This window comes from Phasianus colchicus, chromosome 6, assembly GCF_987193195.1.
Source record: "Phasianus colchicus chromosome 6, bPhaCol1.hap1.1, whole genome shotgun sequence".
Classification (NCBI taxonomy): Eukaryota; Metazoa; Chordata; class Aves; order Galliformes; family Phasianidae; genus Phasianus; species Phasianus colchicus.
In genome coordinates, this window is record NC_143441.1 from 32,554,455 (window position 1) to 32,573,736 (window position 19,282).

Sequence of the window (19,282 nt, forward strand, 5' to 3'; positions counted from 1 at the left end):
AAAAAATACAGAAAGAAGAAAGGTAACTGCAGAGGCACTTTCAAAATGATCTTTTAGAGTTATCCAGAGCGTTATCTAAAAGATGGTTTCAGAGAATAAAACAAAATGAGGTTTGGTACTTTAGCTCTCACATTTTTTATTTCAGCAAATAAAATGTCCTTAGCTTGATTTTGCCACTTTGCCTACAAAGTATCATAAAGAAATAATAAGCGATGCTAAGCAATTAAGGCTTAACAAAAGACTGGATACATCTCTTTTAGTGAATACGTGTATTTAAGAGTCATTACCTTGTGTTTGTGCTTTAGCAATCCAGCGTTTGGAAAAGAAGATGAGGACGTATCCTTCTTTCCATTTTCAAATCCTGCATCTCTTGCTTTCTTAATGCTTGCAGAACGCATTATGCCTACTGCTAACTCAAATGCAGCAGTGGAAAGATTTGTTTTCTGTGTAAATATGTTGACAGATGGAATAAAAAATAGAGAAGTGAGCTATGAAATAACAATTCTGAATTACATTTGCAAAAATATATGTATAATTTTTTTTTGGAAGCATTGGTATGTAGTTAAGCTGCTCATAAATACCATTTGTAATAATGCATTTGAACTGAGAATGACAGAATTGCATACTGGAGAGCGGCTGCAAGTCCAGCCAAAGAGAAATGCATGTTTTACTTAAGAAAAGCATGTTCTCCAGTATGTCTTAATGTAAATCTTATTCATTGTCCTTCTCTCCCTTTCCACCAGCCAAGAAGTACTGACACCATAATCCAGAAGAAATTTCAAAGCAAGCACATAAGCACATCATCTGTCAGACAACACATGGAGTGATGTTTGCAGACAGACTTGTCCACTACAAGTCCCTGCTCCCTAACTCCTCCTTAAATCTGTTTTGTTTTTCTAAAACACCAACAAGCTGAAAGGAACAGAAGAATACTGCATTTGTTTCTGCTTACTCTATCACACATCTAGAGGTGCAATGGAGAGTGGCAAAGGAAAAAGAATGAGCTCTGTGCTTTAGAATATGGATTTTTCATTTCAGACATGTATTTACATGACTGAGAACAGGAGGACCTTCCACAGTGTTGGGTGCTAAAGGGGATCACTTTGGACCTGAAAAGAGTGTATGAGATGTAGGGGTGTCACATCCTACCATGTGGGCATCCCAGTGCTACACAAATTAAGAAAAGCCACAGGATCTAGATGTGGCTCTGAGATTCAAGAATGATCAGTTTGACAGTGTGGAATGAAGACAGCTACCTGGGAATGCACACGTCTCCTAGACAGCTCGTGAGAAAGTATAAGAAAGCTATAAAAAACACTACAAAAAAGCAAAGAGGTCACAAAGGTATTGTTACTGTTGGGTAGTTTGCCACAAGGCTGAAGTGTTTTTTTTCTGCCTGAGAAGATAGATGGCATTTTTCTTCTCCCTTCTCCTAAACTTCCTTTATTATCCACCCAAAAAATGTGTTGACATTGCTTAACTCCATGTCCCAGTTTTTCATCTCTTAGAAAATTACCAGCCTGGAAATGATGCGTTAGAATAAGGCAAATCAACCCGCAACCTCACAGGTACTTATCCTGGTATAATCTTCTGGGTATTTCAGCATCATCAGTGCTTCACCACCTCTGAGTAAAGAATTTCTACCTAACATCTAAGCTAAATCTCCCCTCTTTTTAAGCCATTCTCCCTTGTATTCTCACGATGAGATCATATAAAAACCTCACTCTTCCTCCTGTTCACGAGCTCCCTTCAAGTATCAGAAGAATCTACTTCAAAAAATAAAAATAAAAAAGTTATAAAAGTTATTTTGAGTGCAGCTATGTGTATGAGATTCACATATTTGCTCAGTTTCCAAGAGTTTAAGTATATGAACTCTCTTTTTATTTCATTGTCATGGGTGTTTTAAAACTTTCAAGTAATGAACAACAAAAACCTCAATGAGTAATACAGAAATGACTGTATTGCTGACATTCACTGAGGTAAGACCAAAATTTATCACCATGGTGGTATCCACATTAGTTACACTGGACTGCAAGGTTTCTGAGCCAAAAATACCATGGCAACAGAGATAAAACAGCCACTTCAATTTGCTTGTGAGCTCAACCACTAATAGAGTGAGGGTTATTTTTATTTATTTATTTTTTTAAATCAAAGAAGATCTCAGAAGAAAGAGAACTTTCAGATTGCTGTTCCCTCAAACTCAAAAAAAAAAAAATAATAAGCTATTTGGGGCAGAGAATTCCAATGAAGATTTCTTTCTTTTTGAAGATTGATACTCTTTTAAGAGAGCACAAATTGCTATCCCCAGATATGCACATATACATATATATATACACACACACACCTCTAGAAATAATCACAAATTACTACAAACAAGATATCTCCAAAAGCCCTCCATTTGTGGTTTTTTTTTTAAATGCCCTTGATAGAAAAAAAAATATATACTGAGAAAAGTTTCAATATTTAAGCCAGAAATTAAACACTTTAACTCCAATTTGAAATAAGAACATTACTCTCTCCCCAAAGCAATATCCAATTATTTTTTGCTTCATGTCTGCAAATTTCTTGTAGGTCTGGACCAGTAGTATGTGGTGATGAGTGCATAATAACTTATCCCCAAAGCATATCACCTACAGGTGTAATAGCACTGCACAGTGCTTTCCCTTGCAGGTATATCCATGCTAACTAACCTAAGTACTGGCCTAGCTCCATATGCCAAGAGCACCACCCTACCTAATATAACCTTTTTCTCACATATATAAACTTCACAGGAAGGAAAATGAGAGGGAAATCACTGCTCTGTCAGGACTCTCCATTTTCTTGTAGCCAAGGAAGCTTATTTACAGCTTGCTTGAACGCCTTTCCACTGCAACATGCTACTCAGATAAATCATCAGCATAAGACCACAAATAAGCAAGGAACAAAATCTGATGGAGTAGCATCAGAAAGGACAAGGTAATCAGCACTGATCAGTATGTTGGCAAGAATCAGTAGATGATTAGCCCATCCATTAATAAAATGTGGGGGGGAGAATAAAAAAATATTTTTTCCAATAAGAACTCAAACAGAATAGTGTAGTAGCTTAGCAATTGTGCATGCTGCATTATTCTTCCAAAGTGTGAGAGTCAGAATGAAGAAAGTGTCTATATATAGGGTGAGGTAGCAGGGTCCGCTGTCAAAGTTTTTGAGGAAAATAAAAAAGGAGCGTTTTGTTGCAGTAGAGAAAGAGAAGCATATGGAAAGGTCTAAACAGTGTAGATGGGTAAAGCAAGATGCAGGGGCAAAAAGCCATAGGAGAAAGACAATTTAAGAGAAAAATCAAAGCACAAGAAACAGAATAAATAGGGCAGTGAAAAAAGCAGAAGAGTCAAAAGCATGAATGAAATACATCTGTAAGAGAGGAATTGAGAGTGACAGCACGTAAAAGAGGAAGAAGAGGTGAACTGATGGGAAGAACAAAGTTACATCCCATCCTAGAGGTTAAATCTTCTGATAAATCCTATATTGAGAGAAAGTGAATCAAGTATATGAAGTATATTGTAAAAAATGAGTCATTTTTCAGGTCATTACTTCATATGTTGTGTTAAATGACAAAACCTAATTTGTAGCGGTGTATATGTACATGTATAAAGCAATTAACAGAACAAGATAATACCTGATAAAGAAGTTGGAGTAAATTTCAGACAATAGATGTTTAAAAGCAGATGAAGAAAAATAGACTGTTTCTTTCTAAGGAGCAGACTGAGACAACACTACCTTAAAAAAAAAAAATAATAAAATACATTGATCAACCACCTCTTGGCATCCAGAAAATCCTAGTAACAGCCACTTTTCTGGTAAGGTTAATGGGACAGAAGAAAGACAAAAGAAAATAGCAAAATACTAAATAAGTTTTCTTAGAAGCCCTAGAGAATTCCACAACCTATAAAGTATTACAGTGAAAACTAAGCTGAACCTTTTATTTTGCAGATATTTGTCATCCTTCTTACGGAGGATACAAGCATCCCAAGATCAGCAGCATTTGGGAAGCACACATGCACACACACTTCTACTTCTCTTGGCCTTGAGGGACAATATTACTTCCTTGCCTCAATTCTACCAGAAAAATGCAGCTTGTGTCAATGGTCATTGCAGGGAGAGCAGCAGCAGAGAACCTGCCGTCCTTCTGAAGGCATCTCTATGGTTTTCAGCAAATAAGAGGAATAAGAGCAGGGCAACGTGTAGGAGGTTTGTCTGAGATTTTGTCTGAGAGTCCCACATTTAGCTACAGCAACAGACAGCTATAGCACTCTTTAGACCCCTCTGCCTCTTTTTCTCCCACAGAAGAAAAGACAAATCCATACTGTAAGTTTCTTTTATTTCTTTTACATCCGTATGTTTTGGACTCTCTTTCCTTCTCTTCTACACACATCTCCTCTTATTTTGCATCAAAAGATCTCTCAGCATGGGCTGTGGACAGCAGCCAGGTGTGAATAGTTGCATTGCAAGCAGGAATATTGATTATGGTATATAGTTGCACATCCAGCATGCATTCAGGGCAGCAATTGGCCCTTCTGAATAGACACGTAACCTTTTAGCTAGCTTAGCCAGGTCTGTGCCTGTATTACAGACAGAGAAACATGGCAGAGGACCTCCCAGACCTGTTGTGACCACTGATAAAAACAAGCGAGTGTTCTTTGTTCCTCTTCATTCCCCTTATCAAAGTGATCACTTCAACAGGAGTCACAAAGTCTCTCCAGTTAAGACACAATAATGACTTTGTGACCTAAGGAGGCTATTACACTTATTTCTGAATCACATAAAGACTTTTTTCCTCTTCGCATCTCTCCAGAAAACCAAGATCATTTTGACACTTTCAGCGTAATTATGAAATGCCTTTTAAAAAAAAAAAAAATAACATTGCAGAAATCTTAACAAGAAGTCCAAGTAATATTTTTGTACATCTTCTAAGCCCTCAAAGAAGGCATTCTTAAACTTTTCTAACTTCTTTTCCCTTCATGTTAGTTAGGATTCCAATTGTTCCCCCAGACTTTAAGCAACTAAAAGAAAGATTACCCACAAGGTAATTTGGGTACATAGAGCAGTTTTACTTTTCCTCTGTGCTGTTAGTGTACTTACAGTGTGTATACTGAAGAGCAGCAATACACCCTGAAAGTTTTTGGGGGTAAGGACTGTGTGTGGCATCCAGTCATAGCACTCAGACTCTTTGCTCACAACACATTAAATGGCAGCAGTGCACACCCTCTGGAATCTTATCCAGAGAAACAGCCTCACAGCCACAAGGAACAGGGATGACTGCAGGAGAGGCTGAGTTGTCATTAAAGAAATCTCCTGGATGCATCATTTCTACTTAAAACTAGTATACTGACCATAAATAATAATAGTAATAATATTCCACTACATTCTCTTTGGATATAGTTTTTTTTTTGTGTGTGTGTCTTTGAGAAAGTAAATGTGTCTTTAAATGCTTAAAAAAAAAAAAAGGGACTGCTTTAAATGTAAATCCCATTGAGTTCTTGTTAACATCCCATGGATCCCCGTAAGGAGTGCTCTATCAGAGCACATGTAGGAAAGGAAAGAACTGAGAGGTGGAAGCTGTACCAAGGGAGGGGGTGCAGAATCGTCCCCGTCACAGCCTCACTCTCTGTCAGCCCTGCAGAAAGCATTTCACTCATTTACAGCTACTTCTGCATTCTGAATATTGGAGCTGTTGTTGCTTAGCAAGCCACCTCCCATTTTGACAACAGAGAAGGAGCTATAAAGCCTGTTTTAAGCCTAAGCCAGTTTTCAGTATGTCAGAACTGATTTACTACAAGCTTTTCTAGGGCTGTTGTATCATTTATGTAAGGGTTACTGAACAAATCTCTGAATGCTGGGAAAATCAAATATATGACAGTGTAATTTTTCAAAATACCTGTGTACAATGTGGGTCATGTTCTGATCAGTGAGATGAATTCAGAGCTAAATTCAGTTCACTGATGTCACTGGCATAACTATCCAGAGATAATACAAATACAGAGAAGACAAGAAATGTGACCACTTTATCAGCAACAGCCTCTAAAACACTATAAAGAAATACAAATAGGCTTGTATTTACAGCAGCCTACTCCCTGTCAGCTTAATGTTTTCAACTGACTTCTGGACTATGGAAGATCTCTGGCTGCTGAGCATTAGCATGCATGAGTTGAAGTAGTTGACACCCAAAATTGGAGGTCCCCTAGAAACAGAGAATCTTCTGATATTTTATTTAATGTGATTTCTTTCAAAGCTTTGTTCTTGTCTTTACTTTCCATTCAGATTTACAACTGAGGATCATCCTTTATATTCACTTGGTAGGATCACATACAAGCACGAGGAAAACTTCAAGAAGCTGTTGTATATGCTTAAACGTGCTGACACAGTTAAAAGCAAGTTCAGTCTGTAAGTTGTGACTCCCAGCCAGTTAATCACTTTTACAAGTGCGAGAAGAGTTTTCACTCACTGCATATGATTATAGCTTCAGTTTAGTTAAACAGAAAAGTGATCACTAACTGCTTAAATTGCTCCCTACATGCCACTATCTACTATTTTTTTGACCAATAGAGGAACCATATAAAAATCAAAACAAAAAACAAATATAAGGTGTAGAAGATCAAACCAATTCAGGTATGGTTCCTATGGAAACACCAGACCAAATACTTCAGTGAAATTGTTAAAGTCATACTCTGAGTTTGAGAGGTGAGCTTTGAAATAACTGCACTGTTTCAGTTTTGTTTGTTTCTCAATGTCAACTCCAGTCCTGCAGATTTTTTAGCCCCCTTATCTTCTTTTAAAGAAGTGATATTGGATAGCCTCACACTATTGGAGCATGCTATTCTGCAGCTTTTGTAGCTTCACCAAGGGCAGGTCCTCCTTGACCAACCTAGCAACTTTTTAAGATGGCATAACTGCATCAATGGACAGAGGAAGAATCACTGATGCCATCATTTGGCCTTCAGTGAGACCTTTCACACAGCATCCTATAACATCCTTCTCTCCAAATTGAAGAGATGTGGATTTGACTGTTCAGTTGATAAGGAACTGGTTATGAGATAATATCCAGAGAGTAACAGCCAATGGCTCAGCATCCAGATGGAGATCAGTGATGAGTGGTATCCCTCAGGGGTCAGTACAGGGACTTGTGCTCTTCAATATCTTCATCAGAGACACTGACAGTGGGATCAAGCGTATCCTCAGCAACTTTGCAGAAAACATCAAGCTGAGTGATGCTGTAAAAATGCCTGACAGATGAGATGCCATTCAGAGAGACCCAAACAAGCTTGAGAAGTGATCCTAGATGAACTTCGTGAGGTTCAACAAACCCAAGTGCAAGATCTTGCAGCTGGGTCATGGTAAACTCAACTATCAGTACAAGCTGAGGGATGCAAGGACAGAGCACAGCCCCACAGAGAACAACTTGAGGGTACTAGCAGATGGCAGCTGGACATGAGCCAGAACTGTGCCCTCACAACCCAGAAAGCCAAAACTGTACCCTGGGCTGCATTAGAAGCAGCACAACCAGCAGGGCAAGGCAAACTTGCCCCTCTGCTCTACACTGTGAGACTTCATCTGGAGTACTGTGTCCAAATGTGGAGTCCTCCGTACAGGAGAGACAGCAACCTGTTGGAATACATCCAGAGGAGGACTAAAAAAAAAAATCCAAGGGACAGAACACCTGCTGCCTGCCATACAAGGACAGGCTGAGGGAGTTTTTCAGCCTGGTGAAGAGAAGGCTCCAGGGAGACTTGAGAGCAGCCTTTCCGTGTTTAAAGGGGGGCTGTAAGAAAGAAGGGGACAGACTCTTCAGCAAGGTTTGCTGCAACAAGAGAAGGGGAAATAGATTCAAACTAGAAAAGGAAAGATTTAGATTGGATATAAGGAAGTTTGGTTGTGGTTTTTGTTGTTGTTGTTTTTAAAACAATAATGGTGGTGAGGAATTGAAATAAGTTGCTCGTTGATGTGGTGGATGCCCCATCTCTGTCAATATTCAAGGTCAGTCTGGACTGGGCTGTAGGCAACCTGATCTAGCAACAAGTGTCTCTGCTCACTGCAGGCAGGCTGGACCAGATGACCTTTATGGATCCCTTCCAACTAAAACAGTATTGTAGAATCACTATGATTCTATGTTCAGAGCCTGAAACTGACAAAAATCCATTGTTAATTTTTCCACTTAAAAAGAAACTTTATAGATATTTTTAATTGCTTGCTGTTTCTTTATCCAGGAGTTCTATATGTATTTTTAGTATATTATTTAAACATAGACAAGATTACATTCCTTGAAGAGTAGTCACTTCAGCAAATCACAGATTTGCAAAGCTCTGTAGCTCTTCTGACAACAATCACTTTATATGACCAAAATCACTGATGTTGTTATTTTTAAAGTATATTTTCAATGTCTCGATTCCATTCAACGGAATATATCCTTTCAGTTTTTTTTTTTTTTAAGAAAGTCACAGATTTATTAACTGTATCCGTATTAAAACTTTTAAATGAGGAATTAATTTGCATGGACTGAAATCCCACACATCAGATTATATGGCTGTAAAGGATCTCAGGAAATCACCTTGTCTTTTCCTTGACTACCTGGTGGAACCTACTACAGTTTTATTTCCCCAGTAAACGTGTATCAAGTCTGTTCTTGAAAGTCTCTCCTGTGAGATATACCATGGTGCTCATGCAAGGCTATTGTGCTGGTTCACTTTTTTTACTCAAATTGTTTTTTCTAAAACTGGTTAAGTTGAATGTCACATGCTGTAATGCCCCATAAATGCTTCTCAATACCCAGGTTTACTTTTTCCTACAGAAAAGATGCATATATATGAAGGAAACCATTGGCTGGCTATGTAAACCATATAAACACTTTTCATCATTTTTCAGCAGCTGTAGCCTACATGGACATACTGATAATCAGAAAATGCACAGAATCTTTAGCACAAAAATTAATCTGTGTCACAATGTATATCTGGGAAATCAGCCAGGGACAGACAAATATCTGAAAGCATATGAAATTACCCTCCAGCTGTAGGTCATCCTGAAAGTCCCAGGACTATTTATTCTTATTAGTCGTATTTGTCTAAATCCATAACAGGCAAATGCCATGCACTTGTCATCTGAAAGAACTGGCAGCCTTGAATATTGAGCATTTCCTGAGCAGAGAAATAGTCAAACTACTCTAAAGGATAAAAGCAGTGGGATAAAATGACATAAAGCCTCAGGAACAGATAAAAGTAAGAAAACCAGTTAGGGTACAACCAATTTTAGAAGAACTCTTGTGAGTTCTCTTCTCACAGTTGTATCAGAATTTGTTGCTATCAAGCGTCCACTTGAAGTTGTTGATGGAAACATATCCTTTAGAAAGAATACCAAAAGGCGTGGGCGTACATAACGCATTTGTCAAAACAAGACAACTACTTCATAAGGACTATCTAGATATCTCAGACTCAGGAGACCAGAGGCTGAAGTAGGAAAAAGCTGTTAGCTGTAAAAATCAACTGCTGGACTCTTATCTGAGATGTACAAGCATGTTTGTGGTGCACATGCACAGGGTTATTACGCAATGCTGTAAATAGTCCTTGAGATGCTTCATTTATGCAGCAAATCCCCAGTAACTGAACCAAAATAATAGTTTTAGTGATTCTAGCATACAACTTTGAGATGGAACTTCCTTTAAATCAGAATCGAGCTCTCAAAATATGCATCCATTAACAACCAACTGAGAAAGTACAGCACAGGTCTTACCAGTCTGGCTGATGTAGAGGATACTTTTTTCAGTCCTTCTATGGTTCACTTGGGTGATACTTCTGGACTTGGAGATTCAAACTTTTGGGCAACACTTCAAGTGACATTGTTGCTTTGAAGTCAATGGCATTTTGCAATTACTTTGAGTGAGGCTAGGAGCACTTCAAAATAGGACTCAGCTCAAGGATCTCTTGATGGATGGAATAAGTATCTGAAAACTCTTTTCTTGATACACCTTGGGAAGAACAAAACCCAGGAAACAGTATTTTGAATTTCAGGCAACCTGCAGCATCTCACTTACACTGTTATAGAGTCTGTTCAGCTTACTGAAATGCACTTACAGGATTTGCTGAGAAATCGCAAAGGAAAACGCCTATATGAACAGAAATACTAGAATTCTTCCTTTATTTATCATATTGCTTGATGCTATGTGTTTGAATATGCAGTAGAAGAATACCATAGCCACCAAGATAAAAATTTGACAGGAAGAAATCTGTACGACTTTCCTTATATACATTTGTACTCTGGCAACTTGTATTATCTGAATATTTATAGCTTTGCACATTTCCTACATAAGCACACATACTTGTTACTCATCTGTCAACTTCTTCCACTATATATGCTTTTAATCAGTTTATTTCTACAAAAAAATACAGACACCCAAAGTGATAAGTTTCCAGTAAGTGTGAAAGTACCTTTAATACTACCTCTGTACAATGGTATCCATCAATAGGGATTTATTCTATTATATCTATTCTTCAAAAGCAGTTTACATTGTTTCCTTTCACTTCCAAATTACCTGCAGCCTACTTGAAGTCTCGATTAACTGCAAGATTTTAAGAACTAAGTAAAAAGCCTATCAAGTCCCAAAGGTAAAGTACTCTGAATTTGAGTAGATTCACAGTGAGAATATGAGCACACATTGCTGCTTTTGTCCAAGAACACAGTGAAAGTGGTACAAAGGAGGAGCAGCTAGTTGGATCTCAGAATACATGTCTAAGATCCTTGCAGCTACTCACTCAGGGAAAAAAACTTGTGTCTTACCTGCAATGTAGTATTTTCTAACATGCATACAAATTAAAGATCATACAACACTATACACAGAAAATAGCTTTATTAGTAGTACTTGTACTGTTATATAAGCATTTGTTCTTTTATCTTAAAAGATGTTTATGCTGAAATGGATTTCAGGATGGCTGGCAGCACATGGCATTACCATTCACCAGGAATATAGATCTGTATACAGAGATTAGTATACTCCCATATGACTAGGAATTTTCAGTAAACTACAGCAGCCAGTGTAGCACCTTGTCACATAGGTTTGAAGGTGATAACTTCCCCTTTCCCCAGCAAGGGATAGTGACAATATTGCAGGTTTCCTCTGAGTTTTCCCCCTCCTTGGACATACACAAAAGTCACCTGGACACAGTCATGGACAACCAGATCTAGGTTGCCCTGACTGAGCAGAGAAGTTTGACAAGACCTCCAGAGTTTATTTCTAACCTCAGCCATTCTGTGATTGAGTTTGTAATATTCCAGTATGATAGAAAATTGTGTAACCTATGTACACGTTGCTGAAGTGAAAACCTTTCACCTATAGACAGCCTGTGTTAAACACCTGCACTTATCCTGCAGAGTGGGCTCCCAGAGTTTTGATTGAAGAGAAAAACGTGGAGAAGATTTTTCTTTTATAGAAAGCTTTCAACATCAGATTGCAAAATGTTGCTGTCCAAATCTGCAACAGCTTGGCTTTGCTGAGGCTGCCAAGTGCTGCAGATATCTACCTGTCTAAAACATAAAGGGGCACTTGGCCTGCTTGATACAATCCAATGGTAAGCTTTAAAGTATGTTAAAGATAGGTACTGAATTAATTCAGAAGCTCAGATCCCTTTAGGTACTGAACCTTGTTAGATATGATTTTCTGTCATTCCCGAGATTGCTTCTAACATAAACCTTGTGCAGCAATCCCACAGTGTAAGCACTAATTTATTTTTGTGTGGTTTCTCAGAGCAAGTAGGTCCAACGGTGAGAAAAACCCTAAGCAGGGAGATAAACTTCACCTGTATATTAACCGAAAGCTTCTACATAAATGCTTGCTCTAATGTCACATTTATTATTGCCAAAATAATTTCAACAGCCAGAAAATTTTCTAATCCTTCAAAAATAACTTTAATCTTCCCCAGTATTTATATTTTGAATATAAAACTACATATAAATATCTCATTTATTCAGCAAGGCAAAAGCAAATTGAATTACAAAGAAATGTAAAAGCACCTGATATGTAATGGAGACCCCCAATCATGGTATTTCATAATCCCAGTGGGGGGGGAAAAAAAAAAAGGTTTGAAATTTGTACTGCTTTTGTTGCATCAAAGCCCAAAAGTGAGGCCCCAACTTAGATGGTGGGAATTTGGCTCTAAAAGAAGCATTCTAAAATTCTGACAGAACATTCACTATACGCTTAATTACAATTGATAGCAAATACATGTTGACTGTTTTCTGAGGCTTTGGGATTTTTTATTTATTTATTTTTTATTTATTTGTTTGTTTTTTTTTTTTACAGGTAGACCAACCATAATCAGTTCAGAAAAAAAGTAAAGTTTTTACAACCAAAGTTTAGGAATCACACAGAAATAAAGCAAATTTCTGAAATAATCAGCTAGGCCTAGAATTATTCACGTGACAGGATCTGCAGGTACATTTGGGAATAGTGTTCCTGATATTGACCATCTACATCCAACCAAGGTCATAGCACTCCCTCAAGTGAATTAACCTGCTGAATTCTACTCAGCATTGCAAGGACACTGTGACCTTTCAAATGCAATTCTTTTCCATCACCAATAAATAAGTAAAAGTCTTAGAAATCTGGAGTCAGTCTGGCAGACTACACAGTAAGGGAAATGAGATTTTGCTTCAAAATCTTATGGGTAAAATAATGACCAATGCACAAGTGACCTTGCACAGATATCCTTATAGTGTGTAAGGTAATGGTAGCTAGTCCATATTTCATAGGTGAAAAGTAACATACATAATATTTCTCACACTGAAAAAAATCCACATTCCAAACAGACATTTAAGCAGCTGGATGCTCTCTCAGCAAAAAATAAAAAATAAAAAAATAAAGTCTAGTTAACAGAATAGTGCAAGTATTCATATGACAGCCTGTCACTGTGCTACTTTTTACTAATGAATTTGCTTATATTATTTCTGTTGAACAGATAGATAAGAGCTACAGTTGGTAACTGTGGTCTTGACACTCCTTCAGCACCTTTTTAGAGCAACACTGTGCTACAGCTGACAAATTACACTGGTAATGTAACATATATACTCCTAAGCACAATAATGGACATTAAAAGCATGCTCCACAACATATCTATTACATCTATTATATAAACTGCCATAATAAAGTACCACATTTCAGCTATTTGAAAAGCATTAAGAATTCATGTTATATGAACAGGAACATCCAATACTAGACCTCCACAAATGAATATTTAAGATGCACCATGAATTACATTGCCAACTAGCAGAGCTTTAAAGCAGTTTGGATGTTAGTAAAATCACCATAATATAATGGACACCCAAAATAAGTCATACATCAGCCTCCTGACACTCACTATTACCATGTGTCTGTAAAACTCAGGACTTCTGGGAAGTAATGAGTTCCAGTCTCATAATACAGGTTATTCAGTGTTATGCTCCTTCATGTGGAAGGGTCAATTTATACTGTTTTTGTACTTGACATTATAGCCACCATAGCATTCTTTCCATCTTTGTATTTCTTTCTATTTTTTTCTGTTTTTATGGGTTTTTTTTTTTTGTTTGTTTCTTTTTCGATTTTTCCCTTCTGGGTTCACTGCAACTATTATCTGCACTATTTCCAGAATATGCAATCAACAGCTTACTGCATAGAAGAGTGGCACATTGAGAAGCTTCACAGAATAGAGAAAGAAGGACAATATATGTACTTAGGGGCAGAGATCCTGCCTGTCTCCGCCAAGAGCTAACAGTGTCTTAGCTCTGCTTTAGCACTGGTCTTAACAGATTTGTTTATCCAACAATACACAATCTCTTTCCTATAACTCTTAACTTTAAATAATCACTCAACAAAACCAAAACCAAGTTCTTTAGCTGCTGTTTCCATTCTCATAGTGCCATTACTTAATTTGGATGAATATTCACAGAACATTTTTTATTTTCAAGTCTGTACTGAGTAGACTTGCTATTGAACTAAGTTGTTTAATTATGCATCAATACATTTCTTTGTGTTTATGATGCAGTTCCTCCCTGTCCCTTGCATAGCACTGCGCTGAAATGTGGAGCTGAGAATGAGATACATGCTTACAAAGAACCACATGTGCTAATTGTGCTTTATGCATTATTGATATGTAATGCATCCCACTTACAAGCTTCCAGAGCCCTGAGGCCTTCTGAGAGATTCAGAGAAAGGAGAAAAGAGAAGATCCCATCCGCCCACAGAATTTTCCATCTCCACTTTGAGCTAACACACAGTAACAGAAGTAGAGGGAATTAGCATCATGAGGCAGTCATTCCCTATCTTGGACACATAGATTTGCTTGTTGAAACAATGTGCACAAGTGCACTGCAGCATTATCTAACTTGAATTTTGGCATACGGTGTCAAGCTGTTTACGCTTTGCTGACAAAGATGGTTTCTACAATGCTTTCTCCAGGAAGACCCTTTCCAAGAAAACCTTGTTAAGCACCTGACAGAACCAATCTTCTTTCAATTTCAAGACCTTTAGACATAATTACAAGTATAAATAGAATGACTCATACAATTTTGCTGCTGTTTGTAACTTACATTTCATTATTTTCAATTAGCTGACAGAACTGACAATTGTAGTCTTCCCTGGAGATAGGATAGTGAATCTAATTTGCAGAATTCCTTTGCAGTTTGGTAAAACTCTGCATGTCCACATGGCTGGGCACAGAAGTAAACTTACGTGGATCATGATGAATCCAGACCAATGTACCAGATTTTTTTTTTTTCAATTGAAAAAAAAAGAAATTAAAGAGTGTGGCAAAACGTATAGGCATAAGAGCCCGTGAGGACATGACTGACAGTGCTCCTGTCGTGCTGACAACATTCTCAGTGGTGTTTAATGAATTTAAAAACAGTTAGAATTTGAAAAAAGTTTTCCTGGCATAACAAAAGAAAACTGAAAGGGTCCAACCACAAAGAAGTCCCTGAGTGCTGCTCAGCACATCTTCTCTGCTGCCCTGAACAAGGTAGTCCTGCAGGCTGTTACAGCTTTTGCGTGGGGACAACTCCAGGAATGCTACCAGAAATACAACAAGGGAGAATGCAGAACCTTAAAAAGCCACTGTCTTCCTGGTAAGCACACACCTGGATTTTAACAGCTTACTCTGCTTCCCTTAAGTTCATTATATTCCATATATATGTTGTTTCTTTCAAATTTATTACACAAATACAGAATTAAAGGCTTTGAAAGCACTAATATACTCCTTTCACAAGGATGCTTCAGTTTTGTGCTTTTCTGTGGTTATATTGAAGTTTACCCAAGGGAATAACCCCAGTTCAGATGTACAGTCCCAAGTCTCCCATGCAAAGTAACGTGCCTTTGGTACTCAGTATGGCTCAGTCAACTGCATGGTGAAGACACAGAGAATACCATCAAAAACTACAGCCTCTGAGTTCTGAAAAGCATAAAAGTACACACAGCTGATCTGGTTACAGCCTTATAGTATTCTCCCTCTGGAAAGTAAATACAGACTGTGGGGAATTCTCCAGTAGATCCAAATAACTCCATGACTCAAACAAACTATAGGAGAAAGAAAAGAGTAGGAAATATCAGGGGGACTTGAGAAATGGCAGAAATGATAGTTTCAAAGCATCTAGTTCATTTTGAAGTCAGTCTGATCCACTTCAATTAAGATGATGGGTGATCAGAAGATATTTATGACTGCTAATTTACTTTCTGGACCATTCACTTGTGATATTTTAAGAGCTGATAAAGATACATTAAGGAGAGGTTACAAAGAGTACTGATGCTGTCCTTAGATGTGAAAGAAAATCTTACTGAAAAATCAAAAGCAGCTTACAAAATACAGGTGGATGATATTTCCCTGTTGCATTCAGTTTTACACAATTAAGACTGTACCAGAAACTAAGTGCTGTACAATGATAAGAAAAAATACTATGAAATACTTCACATAATATAGGATAATTCATTATAGTCATGATATGTTCTCTGTTCTATCAGTCCATTTGATACATTACTTCTTAATAATAGGTTATCTGCATGCCTACATTAACATTAACTGAAGCAGGAACACATTTCTGAATTGCATCTCCCAAGCATTCCCATCTACCACAGTTCAGTTCACACCTCAGAGTTACCTACGAACATACAAACTCCTTTTCTTAGTATAAACCAATATGAGAAGCTGAACTCCACAATTTCACCTGATGTATTCCAGCTGCTAATGGGTGTTCAGTCCACACAACTGAATGAGCTGAATGAGAGCTAGTCCAAACTAAAACCTACAAAATACATATACCAGAGCAGCTGAAATCTTGACATCAACAGGCCCTCTACAAGGCTGTTCATAGCGCACTGAAGTGCCAGTTAACATGGATGTAGACAGAAAAACAAATACTGATTGCTTTAATTCTTGATAGTCACCTTACTCAATGTGACAAATCAGAAGCTTTAAATTTCTGTGAACACTTGTTAAACCCTATGTTAAACACCTTGTTATTAAGGTAATCCAGTTCTGAGTGTTCAGTCATGTTAGTAATAAACCATTGGAGAAATACTTCCTGAAACAGATTTCTGTAATTTCTATCATTATAAGATAATCCAGTAAGATTTCAAACATAGAAACCATCAAAAGTTACCTTATGGTTTTCTCTATTTCACTGCCTCACAGTGATTGTTTTGCCAACTCTCTTTTCCCTGATCAGAGATAGAACTGAGGAAGACAAATCAAAACCAGCTCTTCCTAGAACACCTTTTCTTAATTAAGTCATTAAGGAGAGAGTTAAGCTATTAATAGAAGAAATATTCAGACACCTTTTCATTCTAATCCCCCCTCACATAAATAATCCTCAACTGCATTAAACACAAACTTTTCAAATATATATTTTACAACAAAAAATAAAGAACAGGTCTATTTAAAATACAACTATTGTACTTACCTGGTTTTGTTTGTTTGTTTTCTTTGAACAGATAGGAGGCAGCAGATAAAGATGTTGTAAACTACTTCTGGATCACCCAAGAAAGGCAAACGGTCACATTCCAGTAACAAAGAAGGAACTACTTATCTATTTCTGAGTGTCAAGGCTCATCAAAAACTCCCAAGGAGATGACTTCTAAGAAGTGATTCCTCCCTTCTGGTTGCCAGCCCTTAAATGAAGTTTGGGAGCCTGGACCCTGGATCCTCCTCTTCTGATCACACAAGTGCATTGCTTCCAGCTGTGCTATGGAGGCTGGCCATGCCCCTTCACCAGGTGCTCAATCACTGGCTCAGGCCATGACCTAATGATTCCCATAGAGTTTCAAATGACAACCTATCTGGTATATTTTCTCCAAATCTTGTAAAACAAATGTTACTACAGTACTTCTGTCTGCACTGATACAAAGAGGATTTTTAGTTTTATTTTGTCAAGACCTTCAAACATTCATCATGAGTCCTCCATCTAAGCACCAGGAATTTTTATTAATCTGGAGACAACTTGCTATTTTGTGGTATTTTTTTTATAGACAGGAAATTCAGTTAGATAAATGTGATCCAAGAACAGGGTAAATGTCTACAGCACCACCAGAAACAAAAGCCAGTTTTCCAAGTTCATGGGCCAAAATCTCAACAAAAGCCACTTGTTTTCTTTGCCAGGGCTGAGAAACAAAACCACAGCTGAAGTCCAAATCTGGAGAAGACTTCAACCTCTCTTGCAAGAGAGATCACTTCTTTCTGACAGCCACTCCACCACTCCTTTCCTTTACAGAAATATCTTCTTGCTTTGCAACACTTGCTCTAGCTCATCATTTGTATCTGTTCATCAAATAATCTCAGATTATTCCTAAGAGTTATTTTGGAGGTGGAAGATGCCCATTTTAGACTTGTGTGTAATACCAATTAACAAGTGTAACTTTGGGGGAGACTAGGACAATGAGAAGAAAGCTGTCTTAGCTATGCCTGCACTGATTTGGGTATGGCTGTAACATGAGGCAGTTTTACTCAGCCACACTGTTTTCTGTGTGAATAGACAGGTGATTCAGCAACATTTTAATTTAGCAATTTATTCACACAATTTTGCAGTCCTAAGCAGAGAAGCTATTCTCCATGCCCAGAAATAGACAAATATCAGAACTGGAGAACTAAAGGCCAGCCACCTGTCCTGGGGTTTTGAGTCAGACTGAAAACTGGAAACGTGGTAGAAAGTTTAGAGAAAAAAATAGATATAAATATTAAATTTTTATCTTTATGGAGCTTAAATAACTATCTAAAATAGAGAGAGAAAAGAACAGAATGAAGGGAATAAATCTTAAAGAGAAGAAAGATAGAAATTACAGAAAAAGTAAGATAAGGGAAACAATGCTGGAAAAGTAGAAAAGCATGTGTGAGAAAAGAGAGATATAGGAGATAAAGAGAAAAAGGAAAGATGGTGGGATAGGAAAAGCAGGGCATAACATTAATTCAGTTGGCTAAAGTCAGTTGTAGTAGAAAAGCTGCACTTGGCTCATCTCTTTCCTGCAAAATGTTTGCTGAAGTCCCTAATGAAGCCTAGATACATAGAAAATCTGATGTGAACTCTGCATCTTTTAATTTTTAAATAATTCTAAACATCGCAGAAAATTATGATAGATTATCACAGTTCTGTCTCCTTAAAAACGATTGAGAATCTATAATGTCACTTTAAAAAACAAACAAACAAACAAACTTTTTTTTCCCAGGTTTTGATCATCATATAGTGCAGCAATTATAAAAATTGTGCACTGAAATAAGAAAACATCACTACAGAATCATATAGAATCACAGGGTTTGGAAGTGACCTCAAGTCCAAGCCCCTGCTAAAGCAGTTACCCCAAAGTACATCACACAGGTAGGCATCCAGATGGGTCTTGAATACCTTCATAGTAGGAGGCTCCACAATCTCTCTAGGCAAACAGTTCCACTGCTTCACCATCCTTAACATAAAGAAGTTCTTCTGCATGTTAGTATGGAATTTCCTATGTTCAGTTTGTCCTTTTGCTAAACACCACTGAGAAGAGCCTGGCTTCATCCATTTTCCTCCCACCTCCCTTTAGAAATTTATAAACATTGATCAGATACCCACTCAGTCTTCTTTTCTAACCTAGGAACAGACCCAGGTTACTCAGCCTTTCCTCATATGGGAAATGCTCCAGGCCCCTAATCATCTTTGTGGCCCTTCGCTGGATTCCTTCTAGGAGATCCCAGCCTATTTTGAACTGGGGAGCACAGAGCTGGACACAGTATTCTAAATGTGGCCTCACCAGGGCAGAGTAGATGGGGAGGAT

At 37.7% G+C, this 19,282-nt stretch overlaps 1 long non-coding RNA gene across 1 annotated transcript; it reads right to left on the bottom strand.

Moving 5' to 3' along the window:
• Positions 1–4,378: 4,378 nt before the first annotated feature.
• LOC149917523 (uncharacterized) lies at positions 4,379–17,109 on the bottom strand. Its single transcript, XR_016467514.1, has 3 exons — positions 16,942–17,109; positions 9,757–9,991; positions 4,379–4,875 (listed from the first exon to the last, which is right to left on the bottom strand). It is a non-coding gene; the product is annotated as an uncharacterized LOC149917523 (long non-coding RNA).
• Positions 17,110–19,282: the final 2,173 nt, after the last annotated feature.